A 17,352-nucleotide genomic window follows, 5' to 3' on the forward strand; every position below is an offset into this window, starting at 1 on the left:
AGAGAGGTCCTTTTGTAGGATGTCTGCATCACTTGAGGAGTTGATAATGACTCCTAGCTTGCAGTCATCTGCAAACTTGGTCAGCCAGAGTCCTTCTGAATTGGTCTGGACTTCTGAGAAGTAGATGCCAAACAGGAAAGTGCCCAGGACCAAGCCCTGTGGGACTCCACTTGTGACTGGTCGACAGTCTGACTTGGAATCCACAACTTTCAATCTGTGGGTCCTGTCTGTGAGCCAATTTACAACCCACCTAGTGATGTAAAGATTGATGCCTAGTTTGGTGAGTTTATCAATGATACCTGAGTGGGGAATGGTATCAAAGGCCTTGGCCAGGTCGAGGTAGGCTGTATGCACTGCCTTACCATCATCCACAGCCTTGGTGACTGTCTCGAAGAAGTCAACCAGGCTCAGCAGGCAGGATCTCCCCTTGACAAATCCAAACTGTGTGGGGTCAAGAGTTTGGAGATTGCTATATCTTTGTTAATCAGGTCCATGATGATGCACTCCATAGCTCTGCATACCAGACTCATTAGGCTAATGGGTCGATAGTTCCCAGGGTCTGTAGTTGCTCCCCCTTTATGGAGAGAGGTGATTGTAGCAGTGCGCCATTTGTTAGGCACATAGCCTGAGGTAAGGCTGTGATTGAACAGGGCACACAGATGTGGTGCCAGTTCATTTTGTAGCTCATGCAGGATGCAGCCAGAGATATTATCAGGTCCCATGGATGCTGTATTCTTGGCTTTGGACAATGCAGCCTTTACCTGTACTGCAGAAATGGTGGGTACCAGGCTTTCTTCTGGTATTGTGATAGAGCCCTTGGGGGGGTAAAGTTGGCACTGAATCTGTCGCCCAGTATGTTGGCTATATCTGTTTTCTCAGTATAGGAGGTGCCATTATGCAATAACTCATAGCAAATCTGGGTATTGCCTTGGAGGTTTTTAAAATAGCTATAAAAGGCTTTGTGGTTGTTTTTGGTGTCAGCTGCAATTCTGCCTTCATAGCTGGCTTTATAGGATTTGATAAAGAATCTCAGCTTTTTGTTGAGACTGATAAGGGAGGTTTTCCAGTCTTCTGACTTCATTTTTTTTCTGCAACAGTTTCTTCCTTCTGTTGTAGAGTTTATTGATGGCTGGGGACCACTAGATTTGCGTCTTTTTTTTGGAGGAGAGCGTCTTAGTTCTATTTGGTATGGCAAGATCCATGCATTTGTGTACGTCCTCGTACAATGCATTGGTGTATGATTCCACAATCATGCAGCTATTTTCCATTGGCATGGGTGCTGATAAGCTCATTTGAGCCCTAATCAAAAAATTAAAACCATCTACCCTATCAGCCGACCTCCTACCAGCAGAGTGCATACAAAAAGCTGCAGAAGCCATAGCATACCCCATTGCCATCCTGATCAATAGGACCCTAATAGAGGGTACTATCCCAACCATCTGGAAAGTATCCCATGTCATTCCACTACATAAGGGTGGAAGTTCTACAGAACTATCCAATTATAGACCCATAGCCATCCTTTCACCACTAGCTAAAATTATGGAGAAATGTGTCCATAAGCAACCTATGCACTATCTAACCCAGAACAACTTACTAGACAACTCCTAACATGGATTTAGGCCACACCACAGCACCTCCTCTGCCCTTCTCTCTTTCACTAATGCTATTCACCAAACTAGGAATAACAACAAGCTTTCATCTGCCCTTTTCCTGGACCTATCAAAGGCCTTTGATATGGTCGACCACCAATTACTTATAGAAACACTTAAAACCATTTCTCTGGACAACCATGCTATTCAATGGTTCCTATCCTATCTACGTGGTAGACAACAAGCTGTCCTATGGCTGAACAAACTATCCGCCCTGCTACCTCTCACCCTTGGAGTCCCTCAGGGCTCTATCTTAGGTCCCCTACTCTTTTCTGTCTTCATTAATAACCCCCACTCTGCCATCCCTGAAGCAACCTGTATCCAATATGCCGATGACTCAACACTGATCTGTACGGTCTCCTCCCTGCCCAATTTGCAAACCTTAACCCAGAATACATTTCACACAGTTGAAAACTGGCTCGCTAATTACCGCTTGCTTTTAAACACCAACAAAACTAAATTAATTCTCTTCACCCCCCCAACTAGTAGGTCCACCCCTCTCTCCTTTACCATAACATCCAACAATGGCTCCTCTATCACCCCTGACACCCATACCAAGCTCCTGGTGGTAATAACTGACAATAATTTCAAATTTGACCTGCACATCAATAAAACTATCAAAACCATTAATAAGAAGCTTGGTTCACTAAATAGAAATAAATCTTTCCTAACCCCATTAGCTAGGACTGCTACCACCCGCTCCCACCTACTCTCTACCTTTCTCTATGCCTCCCCTATTTTCACTAACTTGAACAAAGTGGAACTAAATAAACTTACTCACTACAATAACCATATCACCAGATTCGGCATTGGCTCCTCATACAAGACCCATCGCTGCCAAAACCTTAATCTCCTAGGTTGGCTCGAATTACCTACTTTAATACAGTTCAACCAGCTCATTGTCACCCACAAAATACTATGCACACCTGAAAATACTCCAGCACTTACAAATATCATAAAACCATATCATAATCCCAGGCCACTTAGATCATCCAACAAATTACTGGTCCAAACTCAGAAAGCATCTAATTCAGCTGGAGACTCCCTGTTTGCCAACTTCGTTGGAAAATCATGGAATTCTCTCCCAACTAATCTTACTCGGGAACCCTCTCTAAACCTTTTCAAAAAAGGCCTGAAACAATATCTTACAGCACATTGGCTCTGTCCCTGTACCAACCCTGACTAACTCCTACATTAACCATCTTTCTCCATTTCTGTAATGCATGCCTCTTCTATCTTGCTTTAATACTAATATCAGCCACTTCTGTTTGACATGCAGCATAAGTCTTGATATTCTCTTCTTTAAGACCACAGTGTATATAACTTGTAAATAGTTTTTATCTCATTTTGCCTTTTTACTTCTTTTTCCTCTCTATTTTGAAAATCATCCATTGCTGTTTAAATAACTCTAGCATATAACCATTGTTTTTACCCTATTCGATATGTATATTGTAATCACTGTCACTCTTGTGTAGTCCCTTCTAAGGGGCCACTTTTCTATGTACTTTGCATATATTATTGTTTTATAAGCGGATTTGTTTATACTTGTAACCTGGAGCTTTTCTCCCGGGCATCCACTGAAAATGGACATGTATCCAGTTGGACTATCCTGGTCAACAAATGTAAAATAAATAAATACAAATAAATAAGTTAGCCACCTCTATTTTTAAGAGCCCAAAGTCAGCTTTAGAGAAGTTTTTTAGGGTGGTCATCTTAGTGGGGGTTGTAGGTGAGATGGAGATTTCCATGGTGAGCCATGCTGTGTAGGGGTGAGTAGCTGATTGTCAAGGAGGAAGTAGAGTAGTTGTGAATGGATGCATTTCTTAAGAAGTTTAGAGAGAGGTGACAGTAAGGCAGTGGGTTGATAGTTGGACAATTTAATGGAACTGCCACTTTTGTGTAATGGCATAATTAAGGGTTTTTTTCCCAGAGAGTTGGAACAGAAGATTCTAGAATAGACCTCTTAATGAAAATGGATATAGGCTATGCAATGGCATCAGCTGCCCTCTTGAGATATTCTACAGGAAGGCAGTCAGGAGAGTTAGTACCAGTTTTCAGTCTGAGGAGGAGCTTTTTAATGTGTTAGTGGGAACAGGCTGTAGAGAAGAAGCTGGTGAGGTAGAGGAAGCAGAAAAGTGGAAGAGTGAGGATGAGTCAAGAGGGTGAGGAGGCAAAGGGCTATTTGAGGTGGGATGTGATGCTGGTGAGTCATGTGTGATGGTGGGAAGTGCTAATGTGTTTGAGGTAATATTTTGTATGCACTGAATGACGTGGTTGTTAAAGATGTTTGCTAGCTGTGTGTTGGTTTTGTCTGGAAGGGGGTTAGGGTTAGTTTTTTTTTCCAAGATTGAGAATCGATGAAATAGATTACCAGAATTTTTGTAAGTTATGTTTATTAGTGGATAGTAATGTGCAATAATTGTCTCTTGTTTTCTGTTACCGCTTTTTTAGTTAGATTACAGAGATGCCTGTAGTTGTTTAGGTCTGAGGGAGATTTAGAAGTGTGAGTATATATAAAGCAATATTATTAGCGTACATATCACACATGAGCAGTTTGTTACGCATCCTCAGAAAGATGAAAGCTCATCAGGTGCATGAAGAATAAAGACAGTTATCCCTTTAACTACTACAAAACTTGGAGTAGTGTGGTGTAAGACTTTCAGTAAGACCACATTTGCCTCCATCCCTACATATCTCTTGGCTGCTAATATCATTCTGTGCATAATTAATATGTTGTAAAAATTAAGTTTATGACAGAAGTCTTTAACTGACAGGTATTATCAGGTCTAAGGAGTAAGGGCAATATACTTCAAAAATATAAATAGCCATTGAAATCTATATGGAGAAAATTAGTTAATATAATCTCCTTCAGGTTATGCAGACACACTAGGGTAGAGTACCAAATCCATTGGCATTTGTACTATGTATAGACCAACTAAATGGCCAGTTTACTCTCACTTGGAGCAAATGGTACCAAGTAACCAGTCAGAGGCTTCTACAGAAGCATGAATAAAAGTGAAAATCAAAATCACTAGCCTTGTTTTTTTTTTTTTTGTTTGTTAGAATTAACTAGATAAATTAGATAAAAATGTCATGGGCTTTTTGTGTTTTTGTGGTTAGAACTTCAGGGGAACATATTCCTTGAGTTTCTTATTCAGTTGTTCAGTTGACTACAAGTATTATTTCCATTTCCAACAAAACTACATGACTATAGAGGTTTACATATGTACGCTGAAGCCCTGCCTGTGGACCACTGTAAGTGCCAAAATGGGAAATGGCATAGCCAGTGTTGTGGTGTGTATTTTTATGGCTTCTAGTATGACCTTACAAATGGTTGATGTACAACTATTATACATATAGCTAAAAACTGTCAATAGAACAGTGGCATGTTCTTTATATATTTGTTTTCTTTTTGGTACTTTTCATCTAGATGATTGCCACAATTCCACACATTTGTTCTCTAACTGGGCAAAAGCAGATAGCAGTACAGCTGTCATCCAGTCCCCCTCAGGGGAGTTTTTTGTTTAATTATGCATCCATGATTCCTCGTATTCCACATGCTCAGTATGCTCAATGGTTTATTATGCATCAGGGATTATCCATGGTGCATCATCTGCTTCCACAAGTGATGTAACCCTTCAGAAGAATTCCGCCCCCCCTTCCAGTTGCAAAAGCATCTCTCCATATGTTTGTCAGTTTCTACAAGTGACCATAACAAGGAGTGTACACCTCAGGTTTGTGTACCTAATCCTTCCCCTGGTGGTGCTGGGGGTGGTGAACCAGCATTGCCTTGAATCGATATTGCTTCATCACTCATCTCCCTGCAACTGCTAGTTATTTCATTGACTAGACCACTAACTGAACTTGGGATGTCTGGGTCATAGTTAGGGCATTATTTCTCTGCATCATGGGGATGCTATAGACATTAATAAAAAGGTAATCAAATAACATGAGCAAACTATTTTATCTCCATCTAAAGTAGTCAAAATTTTCTGGAAAGTATCAATGACCTTTCACATTTAAGCAAGTCTTCTATTTCCCCACCCCTCACAGAGTACTGGAGGTTTCTAGAAATTACTTTCAAACAGTTATAATGCTCCATCATACCATACATACCAGTTGTATGGATTGGCCTTATCTATAGGATTATAAGAATATAGGAAATAAAGACAACTGAGCCTAGTGGCCATTTACACCTTGCACATACCTATCCTTAGATTGTACCTCCTTTTTCAAGGATGGCTAGCTCAGCCAAGCCAGGGTTGAATTTGTGAACACTCATTGAGTCATTTAGTTCCTATCTGAAGGAATATTGTGTATCACCATGCTTCATTTGCAATAGAAATCTATTTAAAAAGGTGGGTAAAATGTTGCATAATGAATCTATCTATTTACCAGGTTTTATTAATTTGCTTATGTAGGTTTAGATCTCTAGTCCTTGTATTGGTGAGATTGCCAATATTGCAATACACAATACAGTGTTATAGTTTTCTGACATATGTAGAGAAATGTTTTAAAATATTTTTGTCCTTTTCTGTCATGACTTTCTTGGAAAATTAGGTCATATGGAGGTTAGAAATATATTAAATGAATAATAGCATAGCCTGCAGCATTGATGTATGCTATGTGCTTTAGAAATAGTATAGTCTATAGTAGGCCATTATAATAGCACACAACAAATAATTTTATTTATTTATTTTATTAACATAAACAATCAGGTTTTAGTGAATATAATTTCTGAAGTGCATGGAGATGGGAAACTTATTACAACTACTTATTACAACTACAACTACTGCATCCTCTAGCTCTTTTGTGCACCATAGAAACAACATAGAAATAACATGTAGTGTATTTCATAGCACAGCCTGCCTGGATTTTCAATTTGCTGTGTTAAAAGTTGCTCCTGCTGTTTTATAAGTGCTAAGTTGACTAAGTATCTTCCACTCTACAAAAAGCAGAGTACGTTTCATACTCAATTCAAATGTAATTTGGAGGAATGGATGGGTAACCATAAATTCACCCACAGTTGAGCACCACTGGCCCTCATGGACAGGACAAATATGTAATTACCCCAATATATATTTACAATCCCTGGTAAGAATTTATGATGCCCCATCCACTTGTCCAGGTACCTCTTGAATAATGTCATAGAGGTGTTCTGTTTCACATGAATTATAGCCTGTTACAAACATGCAGCAATCACAAGCAAATAAATCTGTCCCTCAAGCATGTCCTATTTAAGTTGCAGGCCATATTTAGTTCCCTGGAATGGGTAGCCCTAGTCCCGTTTGATTTACTGATATGCAGCAAATTCATTAGGTTTGGGTCTTGGATTCCTCAGCAGGCCAGGCATACGTTTCCCCTAAGAAATCTATAAGACATGGAGTATAGTGACAGGGACTTTAGTCAGTCTGTGTAAAGCACATGCTGGAGCCCCTTGATATTCTTTGTTAGGAAACTTTGAGGTCTCTCCAGTTGCTGCAGGTGCTTTGTATGGAAGGGGGCATTATACTGAATTATAGGCCAGGTTAGTGCAGAGTATAGAGGGGTTATAACATATTTTGCTCTTGAGGGGGTGCCTTTACTAATCAAGTCTGCTACGTATAAAGCCTTTTTTATTACAGTAGACACGTGGTGGTTGAAGGTATGGTTGCAGTCACCTTGTGATCACAGGTCCCTTACCACTTTGTGGGTACTTAGTGGGTACTTAGGGTATTGCTGTTGATTTGATAGTGTGAAGAGGCATTGTTTGATGATGCATTTCTTTGCATTCAGTTTGAGACTGTGACTAAAACACCAGTCGTTGGTCTGCATGAGACCCTCCTGGAGTATACTGACATAATTTGGGGATTCAATGATTGCACCTGGTTTGCAGTTGTCTGCAAATGTAATCAGCCAGAACCCCTTAGTTTTGATCTGAACTTCTGAGAAGTATATACCAAAGAGTAGGGAGCCCAGCCAGTTTGCTAAGTTTATTGGTAATGCCTGAATGTGGGACTGTGTCAAAAGCTTTTGCCAAGTCAATGTATGCTGTGTTCACAGATATGCCCACATTAGTGGCCCTGGTCACATTTTCAAAGAAGTCCACCAGCTTTAACAGGCAGGATCTGCTTTGACAAAGCCGAGTTGGGTAGGATCCAGGGTTTGGAGGTTGCCTATGTCTTTATTTATGAGGTCCATAATGATATGTTTTATGGCCTTACTAATGAGGCTGGTCAGGCTTATGGGTTTGTAATTCCCCAGGTCTGTTGTTAGGCCACCTTTGTGGAGGGGAATAACTGTTGCTGTTCTCCATTTCACAGGAACAAAGCCTGTGGTTAGGCTATGATCGAAAAGGATAATTAATGGTGATAGTTCATGTTTTAGCCTGTTTAAAAGACAACATGGGATGTTGTCTGGTCCCATAGAGGCTGTGCTTTTTGCCTAGGACAAGGGTTTCAGGACCTGCTCTTCAGATGTGTAGGGTGAGGGTAGGGGGGTTTGGGGAAGGTTTGTGATAAGTCAGGAGGAGATAAGAGAGTGACATTTTCACCAAACCTATCCAATAGCAGGTTTTCTATCTGTGTGGGGTCAGTGTGTGAGATACAGTTGGTCACTAGTTCTGCACATTCTTGGGTCCTATCTTTTAGGCTATATATGTAGCTGTAAAAGTCTTATGGTTATCTTTGGCTGTACTTGCTAAGTTTCTCTCAAAGGAGCCCTTGGAGGATTTGACAAGTTGACTCATTTGCCTGTTGAGACTGGAGATGGTGCTTTTCCACTGTTGTGGATTTGCCTTTGTTTTCTTGGACAGCAACTTTTTGCATTTATTATAAAGTTTGTTGATGCTGGATGTCCACCATGGCAGCTTGTTTTTGCTTGGGCCTCTAGCTTTGCTTCTTTCTGGTACATCCGAGTTTATACACTTAAGCAAGTGATTATACAGAGCTTTAGTGTAAGCTTTGAAGGTGATTATGCAGGCTTTAGTGTAAACTTTGGAGCAGTTACCACTTCCAGCTTGGGGTGGGGCTTGGAATGCATTTATACCTTTGTCTAGGAGGGTATAGTTTGCCTTGGTGAAGTTTTTTATTCTGATTTCACCCTTCTTCTCTTCCACTTAAAGTAATCACATAAAATACAAATACTGATAGTAAAGTTAGCTAACAGCTTTTCTCTCTTTTTCAGATGTGGATGCCCCTGTGCTGTACCAAATTATATCAGTATTCAGCTCTGAGTGAATAAATAAATAAATAAATGCATTATTAGCAATGAGCCTTTAAAGTTGAATAAATTAAATTATTTACTAAAAGGAAGTTGGGCACTACAGATTAAGTGTTTAATATCAGTCAGTGTTCATGCTCAACAGGTAGCAGCACTCTTGCCTTTAGTGCTGGAAGATCAGAAAGTTATGGGTTCTATTCTTTCCTACCTCAGGTAGTTGGATTAATTTTCCATTACTGACACTGCATATGCCCCCATTGCACTGCTGAGTGTGCCATCCTTTGGTGAGACATCAAACTGAGGTCCCTTCTGCTTGTATTGGTGGTAGCTCAGGTGGGTATCAAAGAACAAATGGCAAGTATCAAAAAAGGAGTGGGGTCTTTACCATTTGTACACGTTTCCAGTTTTCTTTCATTATTTACCCTTTTATTATATTTATACTTTATGTCACACTTTATAGACTTAACATATATTCACTTTTCTAAAAATAATCAACAACACTTTACCCCTATCCTTTGAACCAAAACCATTTTATCTCACATATTACTTCATTGTTTCTTTTGTTACACAGCAATTATTCACATCTTCTTTTCAATAAACACCAAATAACAATGAATAAAAGTTTATCCTATTTTTCCATTTCTCTTTCATTCCCAACTGTATATTTCCCATGTAGTACCATTTTCACATTAATGTTTTAAATACTTTCCAGTCATAAACATATTTGAATAATTTCTAAAAACCTTTATTTTCTGCAGTTCAAAAACAGTTAAATAAGGGTTACAGCACTAATCATGAGGAAATGTTAAACTTTTTAACAGAATATGAAGTAAATGGTGAAGTAAGACAGATAGTGATGACCATTTATGAAAAATCTTGTGTCTCCATGGTAGTAAATGGATGGGTAGGAAAAAATATCAGATGTTACTTTTCACTTGCAGTTGGTCCAACAGTAAGCACCACAGAAACTCACTAGCATCAAAAAAGATTCAGATATTTCCTGTCTTATATTTTTGCTTTATTCTGTTCACCCCAGTCCCACCTGCCCACCATTTTCCCACAAATCAACAGTTGTGTTTTTTTCACTGCTTTTTATACAATTTCTTCCATTGTTGTTTCTGCTTCATTTATATCAGTTTTACATGTCCTTCTTTTCCTTTCATATTCCTTCTCGTCCAAACTTTTAGTTTCTTCTTTCCTTTTCCTACCCTCGCCATCCACATATCATTATATTTTTAAATAGCAAATTCCCACTATTGTCTTCTTTTCAGACACTTTTAACACTCAAAACGGACTTATTAATAATAAGAAAATAACTACAAGCCTCCTTCAATTTTACATTATAAACTATCCCACTTTTGAATGGATTCAACATTGGTTTTGACCCGATAAAATCAATCAATCAGTCAATCAATCCATCAATCATTCAATCAATCAATCAATAAGCAAACACAAATGGCCAACAATTCACTTTCTGTGCAACTTGGCAACATATACACACTACCTACATATGCCAGCTTTCCTAAAATGTATCTGTTTAATATATATATATATATATATATATATATATATATATATATATATATATATATATATATATACATTTTCTCAGAGACAATGGAAACATCCTCCACCAGTTTACCAACATTCATAGTTCTTTTAGAATGTCTCTCCATTGTTCTATTATTGTTTTTTCCTTTCCAAACATAACCACTCAATCCTCAGTTTAATTTCTAATAAAATAAATCCCATCAATTTTTACTGCTTCCCCAAAACCCTTACTTTTTGACTTATTTAACTGCAGTCCTACATAGTTTGTTCTGAATATTGTCTTTTCCATCTAGTGTTTGTTCTTGGTTACTAAAGACAAATCATATGTATAAGTTAACATCAGTGATACCTTTATTCCTTCCTTAGTCCTCTGTCTACCATCCTCTAACTTCATCTACATGTCTGTATAACCATATTCATTACAATCACAAACAACCACATGAACAATTTGTTTTACCCTGTTCCCTGTCTTATTTTTTCAGCCCATTCATTATCATCACAGACACACACGAGTTTTTATAAATGGTCATCACTGTCTTTTTTATTTTCCCTTCAACTTCATATTCTTTTAAACTGTTTAGTATTCCCCATGCTCAATACCTCAGCCACATCACATACTTACTTTCCTTCTCCTTATCTCTTAGCTGAATACTCAACAACTTCTTTTACTATCACTAACAATTCATTTACTGTTTTCCCCCATATACCCCATCATCCAGTTCTTCTCTCAAGACATACATTTTTCTTTTCCAAATAATCTTCAGAACTATTCTATAGCGTGTATTTCCCAATTTCATTGGCCTCCAGTTCTTTATTTTACCCTTTCCCCTTTTTCCATATACATTTCATAACCCCTTTACAAATCTCTTCTTTTTTTATACTTCCTCTATTCATTCATTCAGTATTTATAGAAAAAACATAATTTTTATTGTCTGACATTTCTCTATAAAAACTATGCCCTAAACCAGCCGGACTTGCAGCAGATTCTTCTTTTCTAACTCTTTCTTCTTTGTTCTCTTTTATTTTCTTTTTCTTCCACTACCTTCTTTTTCATCTTCTTTATTTTCTATATACCCCTTCTTGCATTTTTTTGTATACATATTCCATACAGACCTTGTGGTGCTGCGGTAGCGTTGTCGCCTCACAGCAAGAAGTTGTCCTGTTCGATTCTCAGCTAGAGCATCTTCTGTGTGGAGACATGCGTGAATGGGTGTACCTTCATTGAAGGTCATGCATCAGGGCCGGCAACTTGACACGTAAAAAATCAACTGCCAATCATTAGCGGACCGGAGGTCTGCTGTGGCAACCCCTAACCGGTAAAAGCCAAAAGACACAACAACATTCCATACAGACTTTTCAGCTATATTCCTAATTTCTTATTGGTTATATCTAAACTGTCCTTTTTATCCTTCATTACATTCATTTTCTCTCATAGTTCAGTTTCTTACCTAAAATGAGGATGTATCTTCGTTTTCCCCTTTCAAGTAATATTGTTGTTTAAATATCATTACTTTCATTTTTTGTTTATTATTTTTGCATAATTTCTTTTCTTCAAGACCCACCTTCTCCACTATTCTTTCACAAATTTCTTTTTACTAATTGTGTCACTTTTCCCCTTCTTCCATTGCACCCCCTCTATTTTAAGTAAATTTAAAAAAAATTCTTCATACACCATCCACCACTTTCTCAAACTTCCACAAAACAGTTTCATAATCATATCATCTTTTCACAGTTGATACCTTTCTTTTTTCTCATTCCATTCCTGCGCTTTTTCCTGTCAATCTTTTTAACTCTTTTCCTTTCTTATTATATTTGAATTCTCTATTTCACAAACAAGTTTTTCCCTTTCATGTACATTTGTATATGAATACACCATGACTGGTCTAAATACTTTCTGCCCTTTTCATAAATCACACAATAAAACTCTCCCTGCTGCTACCACCACCTTTATATCTAATATTTTAATGTCTTGATTTTGAACAATGCTTCAGTGACAAATTCACCACTGTAACAGGAACAGGCAAGCAAAAACTGAGGGTAATGCTACTCAATGCTAAAAGTCTAAATCTCAGAATGTACTCCCCAGAGACACTCCTTAAAATGGAGAACATTGATATCTGTGCAGTGACTGAGACCTGGTTCAAGGCTCCAGAGAGCACCCCTGCATTACCAGGCTATAACTCATACCACACTTTTCGGCCACCTAACCTGGACCGGAACACCAAAGGCGGAGGTGTGTCCATATTCATTAAGGATATCCACACCTCCAGGCTAGTTGCTCAGCATAATGCATCCGAGGTTATCTAAGTTCAACTAACTATGGGCAAAACTGCAATCCAAATTGTAGCTTGCTACAGATCCCCTACCATGCTCCAGGATTCCTGTTCCTCTTTTCTTGATATAATGGAAAATATTAGGGTTCAACCAAACACCATAATAATGGCCGATTTCAACTACCCCACCATTAACTGGGAAAACTACTCATGTACCTAGTCCTTCACTTAATGCTTTCTGGAATTCATAAATTTCAATGCCCTAGATCAACTTATCCACACCCTCACCAGGGCAACAATATCCTAGCCCTAGTCATTACAAACATGAGTGGCGGTGTTCCACACCTGAAGTCAACTCATCATTGGTCAGATCCGACCATAATCTAATCACCCTAGATATCCACATCATGCCCCCACCCCCCATTAAGGAAACCATGGTAAAAAAATTCTCCAAAGCCAACTTCATGCTTCTTAAGACAGAATTGGTGAACTTCATGACACTCATGCAGATGGACAATACAGTTATGACTGCTGAATCCTACACAAATGCACTCTATAAGCACTTACACAAGTGCATGGATCATGCTATCCCAAATAGAATCAAGACGCTATCCTCCAAAAAAAGGAAGCCAATCTGGTGGTCCCCTGCCATAAACAAGCTCTACTACAGAAGGAAGAAACTGTTGCAAAAGAGAGTAAAATCCCATGAGTGGAGGAGTTCCCTGGTCAGCCTCAGTAAGAAGCTGAGATCCCTTATAAGATCCTCCAAAGCTAGCTATGAAAACAAAATTGCCACTGATTCTCGGGACAACCACAAAGCATTCTATAGCTATGTCAAGAATCTCAATGGCAACACCCAGATCTGCCCTGAGTTGCAGTACAACGGCACGAAAATTAAAGAACAAACTGATATTGCCAACATCCTGGCAGATAGGTTCAGTGCTAACTTTACCCCCCTCTCACCCCCTAAAGGGCCCATATCTGTACAGGAAGAATGCAGAGTCCCTGTAATCACAACTAATCAGGTAAAAGCTGCACTCTCTAAAGCCAAGAACACAGCATCCATGGGACCGGCCAACATCCCAGGCTGCGTTTTACTAGAACTTCAAAACGAACTGTCTCCCCACTTAAGCACCGTGTTTAATCATAGCCTCATGTCAGGCTTTGTGCCCACTGAATGGTGCACAGCAACAGTTATCCCACTCCACAAAGGGGGAGCCACCACTGATACCGGGAACTATCACCCTATTAGCCTGATGAGCCTGGTCTGTAAGGCCATGGAACATATCATCATGGAACTCATAAACAAAGACATTGGTAACTTCCAAACTCTGGACCCCACCCATTTCGGGTTTGTGAAAGGCAGATCATGCCTCCTGAACCTGATCGACTTCTCTGAGGCAGTCACCAAAGCTATAGACGAGGGTAAGGTGGTTCACACAGCCTATCTTGACCTTGCCAAGGCTTTCGATGCCATCCCCAATTCTGTAATTATAGCTAAACTCACTAAACTAGTTATAAAAATCCTAAGTCACAAGATGGGTTGCCAAATGGCTCACTGACAGAACCCACACTGTAAAAGTTGCATACTCCAAATCTGACTTCAAACCAGTGACAAGTGGAGTACCACAGGGTTCAGTTCTGGGACCTCTCCTGTTTGGTATCTACTTCTCTGAAGTACAAGCTAACACAGAAAGCCTTTGGCTAATGAAGTTTGCAGATGACTGCAAACTAGGAGACATAGTCGAGTCCCCAAATGATGTGGACATCCTACAGAAAGGCCTCACTGAGACAGATGCCTGGTGTCAGAGCCTTGGCCTCAAGCTCACTGCCAAAAAGTGCATTTTCATCCCCTTTGGTAAAAACTCTGTACCCATGAATTACCACATAGGCGGCAGTCTACTTAACACCGAATGTGTGATAAGAGACCTTGGGACCCAAGTGGACAGTAGTCTCTCCTTTGATAATCAGATCGCCACAGTAGTCAGGAAATCCTTCTAAGTGGCACACCTCATCACAAAAAGGTTCTCATCCAGGAAAAAAAAGGTCATTGTTCCCCTCTACTCGACACTCATTAGACCCATTATAGAGTACAAGGCCCTTTTTGGAATGTACCTCACAAGACATCTGCAGCAGCTGGAAAGGCCACAGAAGTACCTCACAAAGAGGATTACAGGAGTCAAACAGATGCCCTACACTGACCATCTCAAAAAACTCCAGCTTTACCCCATAGCATATTGCCTACTCCGAGGTGATCTCTGCCTAACATATAAAGCTATGTCAAACCCAGAGCTGTTGGACATGGTACACCTAAAGAAATCCCAATCCCTCCGAGCTGCACGCTCTAGGGATCTAAACCTTGTCACCACAGTAAACAGGACACAGTGGAGGGATAGATTCCTGTCCCAGAGACTTCCCATACTCTGGAACAAGCTACCCATCTATGTCAAGCAAAGTTCCTCATTAGCACTCTTCAAGAAAAATCTTGATGAGTGGATGGGAAATGGGAAATAGGAAATACACCTGGGGATCACTTCTGTGGCTCTGCTTGACAGGGGCACAGGAAAATAACTTTCTTGGGTTGTTTAAGCCAGGGAACCTTGTTGGCTAGGCTTACTTAGGCCCTTGGGCTGATAGTCTAGTACCTACCTATGAACCTATGAACACCTGAGCGTGTCACTTGCTAAAGTCCACATCATTTTTCTTTTCTACTTCATCTCAAGCTCTACTGCATCTTACAACAAGCTAACAAATCACCCCTGCACCAGTTTTTACCTCCTTTCAAATACCACCATTCTTCTAACATCACTTTTCATGTTATTCACATTCGGTGATCCTATACTTATAGTAACCTTGTCCCCTTCTTGGGCTTTTTTAGTACATCTTTTTTCATTGTTTTTATTCTCCTTGTTTTCCCATAATAGAATCTTCCACTTTTTTTTCTGACTCACTAGGATCATTTAAGTACTAGGCTAGCTGCCTTTGCAGGCCATTTGAAGCTTATATTATATCATATTATAGATTACAGATTAGCCTTACTCATCCCATACTCAATAATTATATATTACTCCTAAGGAGAATAACAGGGATCATACCATAGATAATGAGGGGACTCATGCACAGAATAAAGCATGTAGGAGATACCTGTGACTATTAGTAGTACAGGGGGCAGTCCTGGGGTAAATCTTCTGTTTCCCATTCATAGATCTAAGTTGCACTTGAATATGGACAGGATGAACTTTGTTTTATGTGGATGGGGAGTCTGTTCCAAAGCAGTGGTATCCTCTGCATGATAGGCCTATCCTTCCATACTGTTCTGTTCTCAAAGTCAAGTCAAAGTCAAAGACTGTTGCATGTAAACTTTGCCACAAGGGGGGTAAATGTACTGGATAAGGTCTACACTAACATCAAAGGTGCATATAAAGCAAAACCTTATCCACATCTAGAGAGCTGTGACCACCTAGCCATCATACTGGTTCCAGCTTATAAATCCATACTGAAAACCAGTACACCGGCTAGAAAACAAATAAGTATCTGGCCTGAGGGAGCAATCTCAGCTCTACAAGACTGATTTGACTGTACAGACTGGTCAGTGTTTAGAGAGGCTGCTGTGACAAACAACCATTTTGACTTGGACACATACACTGAGTCAGTCACAGCTTACATTTCTAAGTGTGTGGAGGATATAACAAACTCATCACCATACAGGCAAATCAAAAACCTTGGCTAACTAGTGAGGTGTATGAGCTCTTGAAAGTAAGAAATACAGCTTTCAAATCCCAAAATATGGAAGCTTTAAGTGTGGCCAGAGCCAAACTGAACAAAGGTATCAAAGAGGCAGAAAGATCCTATGACAGAAAAATCCAAAGTCACTTCAGGGACCTGAAGGATACCAGGCAACTATGGAAAGGACTTCAAACCTCACCGACTACAAGCCTACATCAGCTTCATGTTATGATAGTATCAATTTCCGAACCAACTGAACAAATTCTTCAGTAGGTTTGATGCTGACAACAAAACAGCAGCATGCAGAATCCCTGAAGACAAGGATGCAGTGGTGCTGAGGCTGAGCTTCAATACAATTGATGTCACCAGAACCTTAAAACATATCAACCCGAGGAAAGCAGTTGGCCCTGACAACATCATGGGCAGGGTACTAAGGGAATGTGAAACGGAACTGGCTCCAGTACTCACTGACATCTTCAACACCTCACTCCCTCTAGCCAATGTTCCGAAATGCTTCAAGGAGATGAATATCATTCCTCTACCCAAGAAACCACAGCGAACAACTCTGACTACCAACCGGTTGCTTTAACCTCGAAGGTAATGAAGTGCCTGGAGAGGCTTGTCAAAGATCATATAGCCTCAATGTTACCTGTGACACTGGACACACTGCAATTTGCATACAGGACAAACCCCAGTACAGGGAATGCCATCTCACTATCTCTCCATGAAACACTGACACACTTAGAAGGCAAAAACTGATATGCAAGACTGCTATTCATTGATAAGGCAAAAACTGATATGCAAGACTGGTATTCATCGATTTCAGTTCTGCCTTCAACACTGTCATCCCTCAGTATCTGATATCGAAGCTACTTCAACTGGGCAAGACTATCATTTATGCAATTGGATTCTGAGCTTCCTTACTGAAAAGCCTCAAAAGGTTCGTGTGGGAG

This window comes from Protopterus annectens, chromosome 3.part0 (genome assembly GCF_019279795.1).
Source record: "Protopterus annectens isolate FY-2018-M chromosome 3.part0, PAN1.0, whole genome shotgun sequence".
Lineage (NCBI taxonomy): Eukaryota > Metazoa > Chordata > Ceratodontiformes > Protopteridae > Protopterus > Protopterus annectens.